Source organism: Sphaeramia orbicularis, chromosome 5, assembly GCF_902148855.1.
Source record: "Sphaeramia orbicularis chromosome 5, fSphaOr1.1, whole genome shotgun sequence".
NCBI classification, from domain to species: domain Eukaryota; kingdom Metazoa; phylum Chordata; class Actinopteri; order Kurtiformes; family Apogonidae; genus Sphaeramia; species Sphaeramia orbicularis.
Genome location: NC_043961.1, coordinates 43,789,008 through 43,808,478, shown reverse-complemented (window position 1 = coordinate 43,808,478; position 19,471 = coordinate 43,789,008). Strand labels below are relative to the sequence as shown.

The 19,471-nt window shown below is 39.5% G+C and overlaps 1 protein-coding gene across 2 annotated transcripts in view; it reads right to left on the bottom strand.

The window, feature by feature from the left end:
• The window catches only part of cenpp (centromere protein P), a 375,236-nt gene that overhangs the window by 183,428 nt on the left and 172,337 nt on the right, over positions 1–19,471 (bottom strand). The gene's annotated exons all lie outside the window — the stretch shown is intronic.

Sequence of the window (19,471 nt, the reverse complement as noted above, 5' to 3'; positions counted from 1 at the left end):
CCCAGAGTTTCACACAGAAGAAACATACCAGAGGATGTGGGTTGTCCATATGAACGCAATCCTGTAGATGTGGAAGTGCAATTAATACAAAATGCATTACATCGGGAGAGGGTTTGACGGACCGCAATTAGATACCTACTCAATACAACTCAACTCTATACACCACTTTTATTAAATTCAAAAGTTTTCATTTATATGCTGTAGTTTTATTAAAATCAAATATTAAGTCAGTGGACTAGTGTAGTCCAACTCAGGCTTGGGCAGCAATTTTCTCCCATGCTGCTTGTCTCTCCTTAGCAGCAGGAGCAGCGTTGCCTTTCCATCGGAACACTGCTTCATATTCCCCATACACTTGAATAAGTACCTCTTGTTCTAGCTGAGTAAAGTAACTGGCATGCTTGTTGTCAGCAGTTACCATGGTGAATCCAGGTATTGGGGCTCCATTGATGATGGCTTTTTATTGTGGTTCGTGCATGCACCTAACTCAAGGTAAACCTTCTCAGAGTTAACTGAACTAATTCAAAGCAGCTGTTCTGGAACTGGACACATGGAGTTTCTAAACTCAGAGTAAGTCAACTCGGAGTTTAGGATTGGACTCAAAGTTTGCTGAACCTGCTTTCTGGAAGAGGGCCCAAGTCTGTCAAGACATGTCACCTCATCATCACCGTCCAGTGGCTTTGAGTCTACTAACTGGGTGTTTTTGAACTGGGAACACTACAGCTCTTCTGTGCTACATAAAACACTGCATGAACACTATCACTGTGAACAAAACATTTAGGGTTTATTCCAACCAGAAGCCCTGGATGACAAGAAAAGTCCAGTACCTGCTTAGAAAGAGGAGCGCTGCCTTCCGGTGTGATGACTGAGGTCTGTACAGTTAAGCCAGATCCAACCTAAATAGAGGTATCTACCGGGGCACAGATGGGGGGAGGGGGGGGGTAAGCATGACAAATTCATGGGGCCAAGCTTTCCCAGGGAGCCCATAGAGCACAGATAGTGCTCCTGTCCAGAGTGTGCTTGGGCAGTTTTTATAAATTAGTGAAAATGTCCAATTTTTATTATTTTTCACAGGAAAAACTCTTTAAATGCGCATGTATCAGTGCAAGCGCAATTTCGATGTCTGTCACTGTTCAATGCAGTTGGAAAAGTTCCAGATCCCACTGGACGAAAAGACTTTGCGCTCTTCAGTGATGCAGTCCCCTCCAAAAGTACTGGAACACTGAGGCCAATTCCTTTATTTCTGCTGTAGACTGGAAACATTTGGGTTTGACACCAAAAGATGAACATGAGACAAGAGATCAACATTTCAGCTTTCATTTCCAGGTAATTACATTTGGATCTGATACACAACTTAGAAGATAGCATTACTCGTAAAGGAACACCTAATCTTTAGGTGAGCAAAAGTATTGGAACAGATAGACTTAAAAAAAAAATTAAGTGACTAAGACTTAATATTTTGTTGCAAATCCTTTGCTTGCAATAACTGCATCAAGCCTGTGACCCACTGACATCACCAAACTTTTGCATTCTTCTTTTATGATGCTTTTCCAGGCTGTCACCATAGCCTCTTTCAGTTGTTTGTTTTGGGGTGTTACTCCCTTCAGTCTCCTCTTTAGCATGTAAAATGCATGCTCTATAGGGTTTAAGTCTGGAGTTTGACTTGGCCAGTCTAAACCTTTGGTTGGATCTTTCTTTAAATTGGCAGAAAAAATGTTTCTGTAGACTTCTGAGTTCATTTTGCTGCTGCCATCATGTGTTACATCATCAATGAAGATTAATGAGCCCATCCCAGAAGAAGTCATGCAAGCCCAATCTATGACAATGAACAGAATAGAATAAAATAGAAAAGTCTTTATTGTCATTGTAACATGCAACATGCACAACAAAATTAAAAAAGTGTCAAACAATCATTCATTCATTCATTTTCTGAACCCGCTTTATCCTCACTAGGGTCACGGGGGTCGCTTGGTGCCTATCCCAGCTACATAGGGGCGAAGGCGGGGTACACCCTGGACAAGTTGCCAGTTCATCGCAGGGCTGTCAAACAATCAGTGCATAATAAAAACAACACAGACACAAACACCACAATAATAAATAATTACAGAAACAAACACACAGCCATTTATTCTGTCATTGCACGATCCCGTCACTGTATATATGTGTTGTGTTAAAGATTGTTACTTCTACCAGGAGGTATTGTGATCACTTTGCTTTGTGTGTTTGCGTGTTTGTTTGTTAGCAAGATAACTCAAAAAGTTATGGACAGATTTTCATGAAATTTTCAGGAAACGCTGATTCTGGCACAAGGAACAAATGATTTTGTTGATGATTGGGGGGGGCAGATCTGTCTTGGCGGAGGTCTGCGCTCTCCAAGTACTTTTCTACTTTTTTATGGCATTTGGGGTGGTTATTGCTGTTGGATAAAAACTGTTTTTGAGTCTGTGTTCTTGATGTGATCATCCTCTATCATCTGCCTGATGGCAGCAATTGGAATACGGAGTGTCCAGGGGGAGAGGTGTCCTTCACAATGCTTTGCACTCTTTTGATACAGCGGGCCCTGTGAAGGTCGTCCAGTGAGGGGAGGGGGCAATCGATCTTCTGTGTCACACACAAACACAATATGTTAATAGTGTAATGTGTTGTATTGTATTCTATTCTATTCTCTGCTCTTCTCTGTACTTTTTGGCAAAATTCAGCCTGGCCTTCCTATTCTTTTTGCTAATGAGTGGTTTGCATCCTCTGGTGTAGCCTCTGTACTTTTGTTCATTAAGTCTTCTGCGAACAGTAGATACTGATACCTTCACTCCTGCCCTCTGGAGGTTGTTGCTGATGTCACCAAAAGTTGTTTTAGGGTCTTTCTTTGCAGCTCTCACGATGTTCCTGTTATCAACTGCTATTGTTTTCCTTGGTCTGCCCACTCGACGTCTGTTAATTAGTACACCAGTGTTTTTTTTTTCTTTTTCAGGGCATTCCAAATGGTTTTACTGACTATGGCCAATGTTTGTGCAATGGCTCTGATAGATTTTCCATCTCTCACCTTCAACCTTCAGTTGCTTCTTTTCCACCCATAGACAGCTCTTTGGTTTTCATGTTGGTTACATCTCTAACTATAATTGCAGTCTGCACAGGCAACACCCAAGTCTGAAACTGAGCATAGACATTCAGTGCTATTTATTGTTTGAATAATCAATGTATTAGGGCACACCTGGGCAACAAAACACACGTCAGTCACATGTTCCAGTACTTTTGCTCACCTAAAAATGTGGTGTTCCTTTACAAATAATGGTATCTCCTGAGTTGTGTATCAGATCCAGATGTAAAGACCTGGAAATAAAAGCTGAAATGTTGATCTCTTGTCTTGTGTTCATCTTTTGGAGTCAAACCCAAATGTTTCCAGTCTGCAGCAAAAATAAAGGAATTAGCCTCACTGTTCCAATACTTTTGGAGGGGACTGTATATGAGACATTAGGGCAGTGAAAGACATTGATCCACACCATTCTCTTTGCTTTACACTGATGCAGTCACTGGTATTCTGTTCATGTTTTCCTTTCTTACGTCTCTCATTTAATAGGCCTTATTTTATTTCATTGTAATTTCTTCCTGTCTTTTCTCTCTGCCTAGTTTACTCAGTTCTGTTACCATCCCAACAGATCCCTTCGTTCTCAGAATGCAGGTCTACTGGTAGTTCCCAGGGTCTGTAAAAGTACAGTAGGAGCTAGAGCCTTTAGTTACCAAGCTCCTGTTTTATGGAATCAGCTTCCAGTTAACATTAAAGAGGCCGACACAGTCTCTACATTTAAGGTCAGGCTGAAAACATTCCTATTTGAAAAAGCTTATGGTCAGGCTAGTTCAAACCAGACTGAACCCAGAGTTCAGTCTAAGCTGCCCTAGGAGCAAGAATGCTGGGGGAAGTACAGGCACTGAGTCCTATCTCCTGTTTCTGGTTCTACGTACCATTCTTGTCTGCACTTATATTTTTAATATTTAGCCAACTTAGTCTGTGCAGTACTATTCACCCGGTGTCCCCTTTCCCCACTCCCCTCCAGGGGAGTGGCTACTTTTTCAGTTGTAACCGCTTGGGAGCCAATGACGACAGGATCTGCGCTGACCCATCTGTGTCCTGCCCTGTCCTGTGTCCTGACGCCCTCCCCCACCTGTCTGGATGGACGTCCTTGGCCTCACCACTGTGGATGGGCCTCCTTGCCCCTGCCTGTCTCATCCAGCGGGATGGACCCCCCATGTGTCCACCCTACTGCATCCTTGCAGACTAGAACTACATCTGCAAATGGACGTCCATCAGTCCTGGTGCATCTCTAGCCTGTCCGTCCATGGGAGTGGATCTCTCCTTCACTGTGGTTCTCCCCGAGGTTTCTCCCTTTTCCCACTGGGTTTTGAGTTTTTCCTTGCCGAGAAGGAGGGTCTAAGGACAGGGGATGCCCAGGACGCTACTCATCTTCTTGCTGTTTATTTGACTGTTGTTTACATCCAACTGACTCTGTAAAGCCCTTTGAGATAACCTTGTTGTGATATTGGGCTATACAAATAAAATTGAATTGAATTGAAAAATTCTTGTTCTTGTTACCATTATAATTATCACCATGGTTGTTATTGTTGGTATTGTTGATATTCTCTTGTGAGGGTCTTCGCCATCTTCGCCTTCCTTTATCTCCCCCCTTCACTCGCTCCTTCTCTCCTCCCCCTTTCTTTTTGAGAATATATCCTGGTTTGGAGATCCTGCAATTGTAGGGGTTTGTACAGTAAATTTGCACACAACCCAAGATAGTTCCCAGTAATTTTCTTGTAGTGCATATTTTTTTTAAATTTCATAACAACAACAATAATAATAATTAATAATAATAAACACTGCAAGCGGTGTTAAGGCCCTCACCCTCCCACCCGACCACCTCCCCACACGACCGCCAAGGCCACCCGACAGTGAGAGGACACTGTATTGTGCGCTCAATCCGACATTCTGTGAGATATACACACTTTCATACTCCTGAAAATGGCTGCTTCATCACACACTCATCACAGCCATGCCCAACATTTGATCAAAAATGTAATTCATAAATTTTGATCAAACATGTGTCTAGGTGACTTTTGCCGAGTTTGATGCAAACTGGATGAAAACCTTAGGAGGAGATGTTGAAAGTATGAGGGGTGCAATCTTATACGCCCACCCAATCAATATGGCCAACTTCTGGTATTTAGGACAGGGCCATAATGCAATTTTTTAATTGTCCTAACATGGGCTATGTCTGCACCAAGTTTCATTTTTCTGATGTGGAAAAAAGTATGGGGTGGGCTCCCATCCGCGTAATGTATTTTGATATTTTGAGGGGGCATGGTCGAGTCATTTTTCAATATTTTGAAAATTCTTCACCCTGGAAAAATGTACTTTTACCAAGTGTAATTTCCAGTCTATGTACCATTAGTGTAACACAAAGAGTTTTTCATCAATTGCGTCATTGTGCCAAAACCCCATTCATTTGAAAGGCATATTTCTGCTGTTGTCATGGCAACATGATTGTAAATAGGGGTATGTCCTCATTGGCTTTTTGGTTCAGTTTGGCATGAAGGATGTGTGTGCCAGATTTCTTTTGACTATGTCAAACTATTTTTTTTCTCCCACTCTTAACATGTAGGGAGCGTGAATAAGCCATTTTACCATCCAGCTGTACAAGTTACATATCATCGTGTTCAGGTTGTCATTCCGCACAAATGTTACATGGGGTCCAACTCAATCCAACACTCTATGTATGGGATACACACACTTTTATACTTCTGAAAATGGCCACTTCATTGTAAGGTCATCAGAGCCACAACCAACATTTGATCAAAAATGTTATTCATAAATTTTAATCACACATTTGTGTAGGTGATTTTCACCAAGTTTGGTGAAAATTGGATGAAAACGTTAGGAGGAGATGCTGAAAATATAAGGGGTGTGATTTTATAGGTCCACACTTCCACCCAATACGATTGACTTCCTGTTGGGTTTAGGGCGGGCCATAATGTGATTTTTTACTTGTCCTACCATGGGCTATATCTGTACCAAGTTTCATGTTTCTACTTGGAAAAAATATTGGGGAGGGTTCCCATCCGCGTAATGTATTTAGATTTTTGAGGGGACATGGCCAAGTCATTTATATTGTTTCTTAGTGACTTCAAATAAAAAAATTTCACCGGGCTTGAATTTTTTATTAAATAAAATTTACTTTTTGTTAATGTTGAAAGGGTGAAATTTGGAATCAAATGGTGTCTGAATAATAATAAAAAATAGTAATAATAACAATGATCCGATTTTAATAGGCCCTCACTGGCATGTGTGCCTGGGCTCAGGCCTAATAATAATCATTATTATCATCGTTTTGAGGTGGGGGGGATCGGGGGGTGATTTTCTTTCAGGGGGGCCAAAATTGCTAGCGGCACCCCTGGGTATCTAGAAAGCCAAGGCTGCTGACAGGAGGGGGACTGAGGGCTGCTTTCAGAACACCAACACCAAGCAGGTGTGGGTAAGGGTCCAACACATGATCAACTACAGATCCAGAAAAGTCTGCCCTTCTGACGGGGACAAGTCACTGATGGAGGAGCCCAAGTGGAGTCTCCAGAGGCAACTGAACTCCACCCACCAGCCGACAGCAGCCATGTCATCACAGTGTAAAGGTATGAGGGGAAACCATTTATTGTTGGTTTGTTGTCCGTGTGATACTGCTGGCTGTAGAACAAAGTGCCCCTCGAGGATAATAAAGTTTACCTTGACCTTGGTCATTAAATTTAGGTGGTACTGGAGGCTTGAATAACTGTGGTGGTATCCAAACTCTTTGTGCCATAGTTTGAACACATCAGTGCTCTTACCTAGGCTTCCATCCTTCCATTTTTACCCCTTGGCCGAGGGGTATTGTAATTAATTTGTTCTCTGTCTGTCTGTCCATTCAACAACATAATGGCATTATCTGAGGAATGCATTGACATATACTGTGGATGCATCTTGGCATAGAGCAGAAGTCTATTGAAAATAGGTGGTCTTGACTGACTTTTTCAAGGTCCAATGGCCTTGAGCAGTTATAATTTCATTTCACATACAAAAAAGGATGTAATAAATTTTACACAAACACAATCTAATCTAAATTATAGCACAGTAACTTTCAACAGAATCTTACACTATATTTGGCCAAGGGGTATTAAAAGTGCGCAGCACGTTATGTCTTAAACGTAAATATTCTGTCCACTGAGGCAAGCAACACAGTCTTATCCTTGTCATCCTTGTTGTCTTCGGTTATTTATTGGCCTAATGTTGCCTCTTCCACTTGTTCAGTGTATCGGTATGATAGAAACTTGTGCACTGACAAACACACCTTGCTGTCTGTAGTGTAAAAATAAAATGGAAAAAAAAAAAAAAAAAAAAGCCTCCAAAGTGGTAATATTTAGTGTGACCTTCCTTTTACACTTAAACATGTCTTCAATCCTTCTGTTCAGACAAAATGAAATTTTTCGCATTCACTTTCTAAATTTTTTTTCCTAGATTTCATTCAACACATACCAGACATGTTTCGAATCATTTTTGCTGCTTCTTGTCATGGGGTCAGGGGTCACACTAAATACTGACTTAAACCTTTAGAACCCATTTAGCTCTGTTTTTTGTTTATCTTTTAAGGCTGTGCACATATTTCCTTTCTTGTTGTATCTGAAGAAAAGAGACAGAAATAAATATGCATGTTCATTTCAATGCTGCAAAAACAACAAATCTAAAGGCCTCCTAAAACTTTTGCACAGTACTGTATATGTGCCATATGTACTTTAGGAGTTTCCCTTTCGGAGCACAAATGCGGGTAAAGGTGTATTTAAATAAGTGATACTGTGTGATTTACTACAGTTTATAGTAGTGATTTACTCATCACACCAAATACTTGAAAAAGTCCACATTTTCACCTCCATTATTCGTCATCCTGAGATAATTTGTGAAAAGACCAGACTGATATAGTGTTATCAAACTGCCATAGGTACAAGAGGCCAAACAGGAGTTTGACTTTATTGTCAACACTGATAGTGCACAACATTAGTCATGGTTTCACTGACATGACAATAAACCACAAAGTGTTATACATGTGAATTATGGAAGTCAGAATTCAGTTGTATAGAAGCATACAAATACTGCACCCCCTGGCGGTTTATGTGTTGTGTCATCTTCTTGAACTGCCTCTGATGAATGTCTAACCCTCTATCATCAACACTTCGACCACAGAAGACTCCCTCTGCTGCCTCTATGGGTTGTGTTGCTGAAACACATCTCTAAACCTAATCTTGTGTTTTTTGTGTGCTGTTGTGCCCTCATCAGGTGTTTATTCACTGTCATCAGGGGTGTGTGTGTCCTCATCAGATGTGTGTGTGTGTGTGTGTGTGTGTGTGTGCTCATCGGGTGTGTGTGTGTTGTCATCAGTTGTGTATATGTCCTCGTCAGGTGTGTATGTGTCCTCACTTGTGTTAGGGTTAGGGTCTTGGTAGAGGGTTAGGGTTAGGGTTTTGGTAGATCAATGTAAGTCATTATTGAAGTGGGTTAGGGTCTTGGTTGATCAATGTAAGTAATTCTTGAGTTGGATTGGCTGCATCTGTGGTCACACATTGTTAGTAGGTCACCCACTAAAATTGGTGCCTGCTTTTGATATTTTTTCTGGACTGTGGCTCTAATTTGCACAAACCCTAACCTTAGTGTGTTTAATTGTACTTTACAAATTAACTGAAAAACCTAAATGCTGTATTTTATTAGTTGTCATTGTTAAACATATACAGAACACTCAAGAGCCCATTTGACTTTTAAAAAGGTGCCTTTGAATCCTTGAAGTCTATGGGCAGTAGTGAGTTTTTCTGTACTGTAAACATCCCCCACAAAGATGAAAACAGTGTGAAAATCCGTGCGTTTACATGACAACTTTATTCCTGGTTTAATCTGAATGAACATTAGATCCTATTTAAGATGACCATGTAAACACCTTATTCCAGTTGAAAAAGAATGGTTCGGAATAAATTTAAATCCGAATAAAGTCACTGGTTTAATCCCATTTTAATTCCGAACTAAATTATTCCTTGGACATGTAAACCCTTTATTCCGTTTGGACTTTATTCCTTCCATTCTGCGCATGCTCATTGTCTTGTCCTGTTGTGATGACGCACACATTCTGTGCTGTTGGAAGAATATGCATTGCAGTATAGTCTTACCAAACCGCTCTAGTGAGCTATTCTGATGGGATCTACCAGCCTCTAAAACCCTGAAGGAATAGTTCACCACTTGTTTTTTATTAATTCATTTGTCATGCACTAATGAGTTCGATAAGTTGGCAAATCAGTTTGCACTGCAGTGCACCGATTGCCTTGTTCTCACAACCCTTCCGTTAGCTTAGCTTAGTCTAGTTTAGCATAATCTCTTCATTCCTATGGTCAGACGTAGCCAGGCTTTCATGGGTGATCCGTAGTATTTTATGACTGATTTTGTGAAATTCAGTTCTCCCTAATCATTACTTTAGTCTGCTGGGGTCAATATGATCACAAATTGAGACTCAAATCATGACGATGTGACTTACAGCAGTAATAAAATCTTGGGAAATAAAAACTAATACAAAGCTAAAACGGTAAAGCAAAGGCAATTTAGCGAATGCATCCCTTCCAACAAAAAGATTTTCCAACTTCCGTCAAGACAACAGTCCCAAGATTGTATGAGCGCAGTAAGTCGCAGATCTAAAGAAATAATTAGGGAGAATCGGATTTCGCAAAAAATCGCTTACAAAAGACAACAAATCACCTTTAAAAAACTGGCTACGTGTGACCATGAAAATGCAGTGACTATGCTAAGCTAAGCGAACAGAAGGGCTGCGAGAACCGAATAAACGTTTCTCATGTAAACCTTTATTCGGGTTTAACATTTCCATGTAAAAAAAAGAGAAAATACTTTAGTTTCTAATTAATTTCTTCTGGAAAAATAAATCGCATTTAAAAAACGTCATGTAACCGTACCCACTGTCAGACTGCAGCAGAAACAGCCCTTGTCCAGTTGTTCTTTAACATTCATCAGGTCTATGTGATGCATGAAACCTATCCACAGCAGAAAATAATGAATGGTGAATGCTTTCCTTTGAGTATGTATTCTTTCTAAGTGAAGCCTGTGCTGTGTGTGTGAGTCAGGGGTGGGTGCATCTCTTTCTCTCTCTCGTGCAGGAAACATATGGAAAAGATCTTGTGTCTGGCTGGACTTCCCTCTGCCACGTCTCACACTGAAAACAGTCTTAACTTCAGGCCTTTTCCCTCCCCTCACCCTCCTGCTCTACATCCCACACTTCTATACTTTGGACAATGAGTATGTTCTGTGTAAAAAAAAACAAAAAACAAACACACAATCACTCCCAAAACGTTACTCATGACATTTATAAACAAAAACCAACAAAGGTGACAACATCAAGACTAAAACTGTAAACACAAAGGGGAAGTATCTACTGCGATGACAAGACTTTTACAGACTGATATTTGGAAATACCATCAGCTGTCATGGTTTAGGGTTAGGTGAAAAACACCACCAACCATAACATTCATTTACATGTGTGTAACAAAGTCATTCCATGGTCTGGTTAATATAACTTCTAAAACCATAACTAGTTTGGTGTATCCAGACCTATCTCTGTTCCATAACCCTCAGGATCTTTTAAGGAATTCAAAATGGCTGTCTTGCTGCGTCCAACCTCAGCAGCGATGGCGTGTTGCGAGAGGCCTTCCTTATGCGGCTCAACGGTCTGACCACTAAAGTGAAAAAGAGACAGCTTTCTTGCCTTTGCCATCAGGAGGTCATGACAGTGTGAATACCTGACCGAAAATGACACTGAATCCACATTTTTGCACAGATTTTGGATTTTAAAGGCTGTGGTCTTAAACTTTTGATCAGCTGATGAACAGTCTATCTATATTATAAAAGCCAAGTGACCTGTGTGTGTGTGTGTGTGTGTGTGTGTGTGTGTGTGTGTGAATGTCAGCTTTATAACTGAAAAACTGGACAGAGCTAGCCTTTACCTTTTGAAGTACTTATGTATTTTGGGTGAAGGATCAGACAGGCGAAAACTACATATTGATAGAAAAAATACTTTTGCAGTTATTAGTTTTTAAAATTACAATGGGTTTACCCATTCACAGCCGCAACCGGGGTGGGAGGGGGCTTGATGTGGATCAACGGAAGCACCAGGACAGACAAGAGAACTGGGTCTGGCAGTGTTCACACACTAACAAGGTCAGTCTGGCTCTCACTCTGGCCCGGTACCACTCTGCCAGATGTAATTATTATAAACTTGAACTGACTGCTAATACAACAATCACATCATAAATAAGTAAAGGTTAGTTCAAAGGCTGGCATATTATACCTAAACACAACCAATGAATTTACATAAACTTAACATGAGCCTGCATAAAGAATTAGCAACCCATCTCCGACTGCTAGCATAAATGAATTAGCTTAAACATGTTAATAACACACTGTGATAAACACATCCAAAATAATGTCATAAACATGTTTCTAATGGCACGTTTGCATGTAAAATTATTTAGCAAGCAACAGAATGATTGATACATACAGGCATTGCTTCTGCAGGAGTTATACAAAGTTTAATTCAGCATTACTTGGAAAGTTTTCCTCCTCTCGGCTACGTGCACAGTTCACACAGAGCACCAGCGCTTGGCACCAGCACCAAAATACCTTTTCTGAATGGATGTGCCATGGACAACATCTGTAACACAGATTGTTTGAGGGATTAAATTGTGTCTCATACTGGACCCAGATCAGTGCTGTCAGACATCCTATGTCTTCACCAAACATTGTCATATGGGAAAATTACACAGATGCAAGAATAAGATGAATCCTCTTGTGTGAAAAAGTTAATCTTAATGAAAGTTTGAGGGCTGAGAACTGATAAGCGTCCTGTCATTCAAAACTAAGCTGTTATTTGTAAAAAAAAAAAAAAAAAAAAAGTTAAAGTCCACCTCATGAGGCTGCCGTATCTGTTTTAATCATCAGGTCATCCACGCATCCTCTGGGACTGAATTCCGAGGCCCAGAGCCAATACACGAAAGGAGACTGCATAAGGAAAAAGAGTCTTCACAGCAGCCAGAAAATGTTTGCAGAATTTTACTTCAAAAAGTGATACTGATAAAGAGAATAATAATAATAATGGATCTGTCAGTCTGTCCCAGAACAGACAGATGTAGTCTAACAGTGAATGAATAATGAAGCCAATGGATGCACTTTGGGTATGTGTTAATAGAAAACCACTATATAAATCTAAACCATTATTATTATTATTATTATTATTATTATTATTATTATTATTATTATTATTATGTGATATTATGGACAATGGTCTATAGAGGTTAAGTTGTGTTAGTTTAGGGTTGGTTTCTTAACCCTTGGGGGTCTGAGCCTAATTTAGCTGTTTTTGAGTACTTTTCATTTTGCCTTTATGTACTATATAAAGAAATGTTTATTATACCCATGTTTGATATCTTTTTTTTCAGCACAACTCCACCTATCCCATCTGCCTATTATTTTTCCATTTGAACCTACTATATCAACACAAAAGGACAAAAAGCACACAAAAAAATATAAAATCAGGTGGGGGTCATTCTCACCCTTACCTGTAATGCTGATGCAGTCTGTGGATTAGAATCCACAGATTCAGCCAGTTTTTTTCCATTTTGAACAAGGACAGAAAATTACGAAGATATGGTGAGAAATATAACGCTTGCTTTATATCGCTATAATAACGCTATATCACTTGTTTGCCCCGGGTTCAAACCGTCATATCTCTGGTTGCATTTGCTCTATCAACATCAAATAAAAAGTGGGAGAGTGTTTCAAATCCGCACTTTCAAATGCAATTGTCCCCAGTGGACTATGTAACCGACTTCCAACACTACAATGTGTTGAAAATGTCATGTGATTCAGTCACAGGGCCGTGACAGTGGACCCAAAGGTTAACTGTAAATGTAGGTTGAAAGTCAGTTAAAGAACAGTTTCCCATATTCCATTCTTGTCACTGCCACTGTTCCTCAAAGTGTAGGGTCTCCAGGTGCACTTTTACACAATACTAAACACTAAAAGAATAAATCAATATTAGGCTACGTTCACACTGCAGATCTTAATGCCCATTTCAAATATATGGCTCAATTCTGATTTTTTGTTTGGCTGTTCACACTATATTTTTAAATGTGGCCTGTCTGCGGAGTGCTGTGTGAACAACTCATGCTCCTGAAGTGACCCGCATGCGCAGTTGATCATTAATGACATCACACACATAATGATGTTTACGGAAGTGAAGATGGCGGCAACCAGTGTACTTTATGGTTTAATGTTAAAAACAATGTGAGGCGGCAACCATCAAATTTGTGAGCAGGTGATATTAAACAGGAGGAAGAGGAGAAAGAAAATGAATATTTTAATGATGCCTCTATGCGGAGCAAAAGCTGCAACATCCATACAGAGGAGTATGTGGATGCGGTGTCGGAGCCAGGAGTGGTGGGCTCAGGATGTGACTAGTTTCACAGAGTAGAAGTTCTTCCAGAACTTCAGAATGTCAAGGAATAACTTTCACCACATTTGTCAGCAAAAAGACTTTCAAGGTGAGACACGTCATTCAGGAGACCCATCTCCTTGAAAAAGCGAGTAGGAGCGGGGCTATACTGGTTAGCAACAGGGATGGGTTACCGCACCTTGGCCAACCTATTTGGCATTGCAAAGTCCTCCATTTGTGTAATGGACTTTGTGTAAAGTGACTTTGACCCCTAATGAAGTCAAAGTCACATTCAATGCGACCTGGCTGTTCAGACTGTGGTCACATTTAAAAAAATCCAATATGCATCCGATTCAGCACCATATTTGAAAATGGCCCAAATCTGATTTGAAAAGATCTGATTTCATGTGACTTGTGCTGTTCACACTGTCATGAAAGAGTCACATGTGGGGGGGCGGATTTGGACCATACTTGCCTGCAGTCATAGCCTTAGTCAAAGGAGATGAGAAAGAACTTGGATACTTAACCCTTTACAATGCAAAAGTACATGTCGAAGGTTTGAGGAACCTGAATGTATTCCAGTACGTAAAGAACAAGGACACCAGCCTAAGGGGAACACTTAACTCCAATGCATCCACATCCATCATTCACGTATATCTGATCTATTACTAGAGCTGATTTAAAATCAAATATGAAACCCATCATCACTGACGTCTCGCAAACGTTGATGTCAGGAATGATTGTACTCAACTGTATATTTAAAAAATGAAGTGAAGTCGATTAGAAAAAAAACATAGGTTGTGTTCATACTGTCTATAATGAGAAGAAAGCAGAATACGTTTTCATATCACCGCTATCTTTTTCATACAGTACCAACTATTTACTTACTTACTTAGGGTTATACACAAACATTTGATATGAAGGGACAGCAGAAAAATCCTTTGAAATAAACCAGTTAAATAAATTTTAATACTTTTTTGTTGGTGAAAAAACATTTCACACAAAGCTCTCTTAGTAAATTGAGCAGCAATTGATGTGGAAAAGATGTCTGACTTGTTGCATAATCAGTCTGGGAGTTCTAATAACAGGCTATAGTGTTGGGTCTGCAGCTGGTACCAGCTCAGCAGTGGCTTCATACATCATGTCAGCTGTCAGCGGATGCATGAAACCCACACCCAGGTGGTCTACAACTGAACACTGGGCACTGTTGTTTGGTCTGGGCTGATTTCACTCATGCATAAACTTCTACACCTGTCACCCTGAAACCAGCCATCAGAGCTCCAACATCTGAATGAAGGTTAGTACAACTAGGACTGTGTTTACATGAGAGAAAAGAAGGGAACGTTTTACAGCTTTTTACAGCTGAAACCAATGGCTCCAATAAACAACTGGAGTATTTATCAACATAGTGTTTGGGGTTTTGTAGTCTATATATATACATATATATATATATATATATATATATATATATATATATATATATATATATATATATATACATATATATATATATATATATATATATATATATATATATATATATATATATATATGTATACATGTATATATATGTATATATATGTATGTATATATATGTATATATATATATATATATATATATATACATATATATATATATATATATATAACATTATGTCCTCTAAAAACTAGAACCTATCATGTCCAATTTTAATAAATAAAAAATTGCTCCTTTACTTCCTTAAACATCCAGATTTGGATAAATTATAAAACTTCATTGTTCTATACTCATTTATTAATACTGACAACATTCCAATGAGAATCTAAATGTCTCATCAATGATCAGAGACTGGTCGATGATATGCAGGGGGTGGAGTAAACCTTAGATCACTGGTTCCCAACCTTTTTTGGCTTGTGACCCCATTTTAACATCACAAATTTCTGGCGACCCCAGACATTGTGCTAAAATTTGCTAAAATTAATTTGTTTATGATCATGTAATAGTTTGCTATACTATGTTGCAAGTAAACCTTAATTTTAGATGACATTTAGGATAGATAATGTATATTATTATGGACAGAGGCAGAAAACCTGGGTTGTGATTACTACACAAAGTGAGAATTTTATTTTCCTTGGTCAGGATATGTACAGTCAGTCCAGCTTGTATTTTCAATGCTGCAAATTAATACTGAAAAAGTTAGTACCATGCAGTTTGTCAACGAGTAGTTTGTCAATAATGTGTAGTTTGTCAGTACAGTCTAGTTTGTCAGTACTGTGTAGTTTGTCAGTACCATGTACTTTGTCAATAATGTGTAGTTTGTCAGTACCTTGTAGTTTGTCAATAATATGTAGTTTGTCAATAGTGCATAGTTTGTCAGTAACATGTAGTTTGTCAACAATGCGTAGTTTATCAGTACTGTGTAGTTTGTCTTTGTCAGGTTTAACCTGTTAATCTAATCTGACACATCGTCAATAGAATTAACACAAATACTGTGTGATCTGACTATTGAGCCTTTGCACGTTATGTCACACTCTGTTCGCGCCGCAAACGAGCGCCATGATGGACGGCAAACCAGCTAATATCGAATTTGATCTGAACGTTCTTGTTTATGTTTGTTTTTAACCCTGTTTACATGTACAGTAGTCGCACACAACAGCTCCATCCTGCCGTCCATCATGGCGCCGCAAATGAGCGCCATGATGGACGGCAAACCAGCTAATATCAAATTTGATCTGAACGTTCTTGTTTATGTTTGTTTTTAACCCTGTTTACATGTAGAGTAGTCGCACACAACAGCTCCATCCTTCTTCAGCTTCTTTGTTATAGTGGCCGAACTTTACATATTACTGTGTGTAGATAGTAGAAAGGCAGACAATTCAACAACAGAGCTAATATTGTAGGCTTACGACAGCCGGTAACATTATTACACAATGTTAGTTAATTAGAGCTGCTTTTGGTTACAGTCTATTTGAGTTTTGATGCTGGGGGAAACATGTTAAAAACATACACAGCTAGCTAGCTAACATTAGCTGCATCTTTCCATTACCATTATGAGATACATTCCTGTGCCTTGACTGCAGTACAGCAACTCGGTAATCTAACCTGAGACTAAGAACTGGTAAGCATCCAGACTTTTGTATGCTTTTAGATCAGCACCTGTGTATGGGGACACTCCATTTATAACATAATGGTGCAGACTGTGTGCATTAAACTCTGGCAGACTGGAGGATTTTGTTAAATCCGTAAACATATCAGGAGGGAGAAGGTATGGGCTAGCTTCTCCAAACAGAGCTCTTTGTGCCGTCCAGTAAGGTGAGTCACTTCACAAGACAACTCCAAAACATTATTTTCAGTGCTGGTAGCCATAATCTGTTGCTCATTCATTTGTTTACCGTGTCACTTTTGCCATCCACCATGGCACTGCACCCCTAGTCATGTGATAATTGTAACATTGGTGCAAAGGGTTAATAGCCACTTTTACGTGGTGATTCCTCCTTTTTACCACCACAGCTGAGCAGATTTCCACAGCCAAGCCAAAGGAGTAACAGAGGTGAGACAGGTTGAAATTTTACACAGCGGACCTGCTTTCCGGAATCAAAGGGGCGTTGACACAGCATTGCATATAGTGTGATGTATAACTTGCGCATCAGAAATACCCAGAGCACAGCGGTGGTGCTAACCTTTCCAGAGTCTTTCACCGTTCCACAAATGTTAGCATGGATAGAGTCCTCAGCCTGAAGTGACAACAGCTCACAGATCTCGGCGTCTCCCCAGTTCAACACCTTTCTGATTGTGTTGATATGTTTGTTTACTGTACACAGCCCTTGCTCATTTTTAAATCCCCCCAGCACGGGGTCACACACACAATACGTCATCAAAATATCACACCTTGGTTGCGGAACGAGAGGTGTTCCTTTTACATAGCATTCTGGAATCATGATTCCACCTTTATCATGGCTCTGTTACTACTTCTAGAGGCGGGACAGAGCCATGACAGAGGTGGGACCAAATGATCCCACCATTTCATTTACACAGACATCATTCCGGAATCAAGGTGAAAAATTCCCCGAGCAGAAGTGCTGTGTAAAAGGGGCTTATGACTGAAATGGGCTTCATTGATTCTTGATGATTGCTATCAATTGATAATCAAGGAACAGACTAATTTTCTAATATTTTCCACTGTAAAATGAAATGTGATTTTGTGCATTTATAGTGTTTGTGAATAGAGTTAAGGTTATTATACATGTGGAATTTGAGTCAGTCCAAGCTTAGATTGTCTAACTGAAGCTCATGTTAAAAGTTCGGTCATCTCGAGTAATGACTTTTGTTTGACAGGCTGAATTGGGATGTGTATCCACAGACTGAAGGCATTTCTTACATTGTTCAGACTCAAGTCTACCCTTGAACACTAACAGTCAGGGTTAGATGTGTCCCTTCTTTGGTTTAGGGTAAGTCAACACTTGAACACTAACAGTCAGGGGTTAGAGCTGTCCCTTCTCCAAGTTAGAGTTAGGGTAAGTCTACCCTTGAATGCTGACAGTAAGGGTTAGACTTGTCTATTCTCCTGGCCTTCTGCCCACAGTTGTAAAAGTTAACAGGTGTTGATAATTGCTACCACACCTGTAACAGTCAGGGCTCATATTCCCTAGATGTGGATGTTTCAGGCCCCTCTCATTTTCCTTTCCTCTCCATGGCTCAAATAGTCACATGTTTCTATTTAACATTTGTGCTGTTAAACTTCAGTGGTCATTCTGTTTGTGTAAAAACAAGTGCAGTTCATTAGTCCCACTGGATGACTGAGGGTTAATCATAAGTGTATCTAAACAACTATGAATATACATAGTTAAAAACTCTCCATTTTATCTGCTGGCCTCGAGTCATTGGAAATTAATTCCACATGTTTTTGAATTTTCCAGAGATTCAATTTTGATTTGGTTCTGTTTTATATGATTATCAGGTTAGCTGTTATTTAGAAACTGGAATTCGCTGTGAAACACTAACCCTAAAATACAGACTTATTAGAGACAGAGAATACTTTTATCTAAGTGTCTTAAAGGATTCTTGATATGGTGAGAACTCAAATAGAACCTCCATCTGTTTGAAAAACCTCTGATCAAAAAACATCTGTCTGGAACAAAAACTTCTGTGTGTTCGAAAAACCATCTCTTACAAAAATCTCCGTCTGTAACAGAAACCTCCGTCTGTTACAAAAACCTCTGTCTGACAGAAAAACCTCCATCTGTAACAAAACCTTAGTCTGTTACAAAAACCTCCATCTCTTACAAAATCTTCAATCTGTTAGAAAAACCTCCATCTGTAACAAAAACCTCCATCTGTTAGAAAAACCTCCCTCTGTAACAAAATCCTCCATCTATAACAAAAACCTCCATCTGTTAGAAAAACCTTCGTCTGTTACAAAAATCTCTGTCTCTTAGAAAAACCTCCGTCTGTTAGAAGAACCTTCATCTGTAACAAAATCCTCCATTTGTAACAAAAACCTCAGTCTGTGACAAAAACCTCCATCTGTTACAAAATCTTCAATCTGTTAGAAAAACCTCCATCTGTTACAAAAACCTCCGTCTGTTACAAAAACTTCTGTCTGGAACAAAAACATCTGTTTATTACAAAAACCTCCATCTGTTAGAAAAACCTCCATCTGTAACAAAAGCCTCCATCTGTAACAAAAACCTCCGTCTGTTAGAAAAACCTTTGTCTGTTACAAAAACCTCTGTCTGTTACAAAAACCTCCCTCTGTTAGAAGAAACTCTGTCTCTAACAAAAACCTCCGGCTGTTACAAAAACCTCTGTCTGTTACCAAAACCACCACCTGTTCGAAAAACCTCTGTCTGTGACAAAAATCTCAGTCTATTACAAAAACCTTTATCTGTAACAAAAACCTCTCTGTTACAAAAACCTCTGTCTGCTACAATAACCTCTGTCTGTGACAAAAACC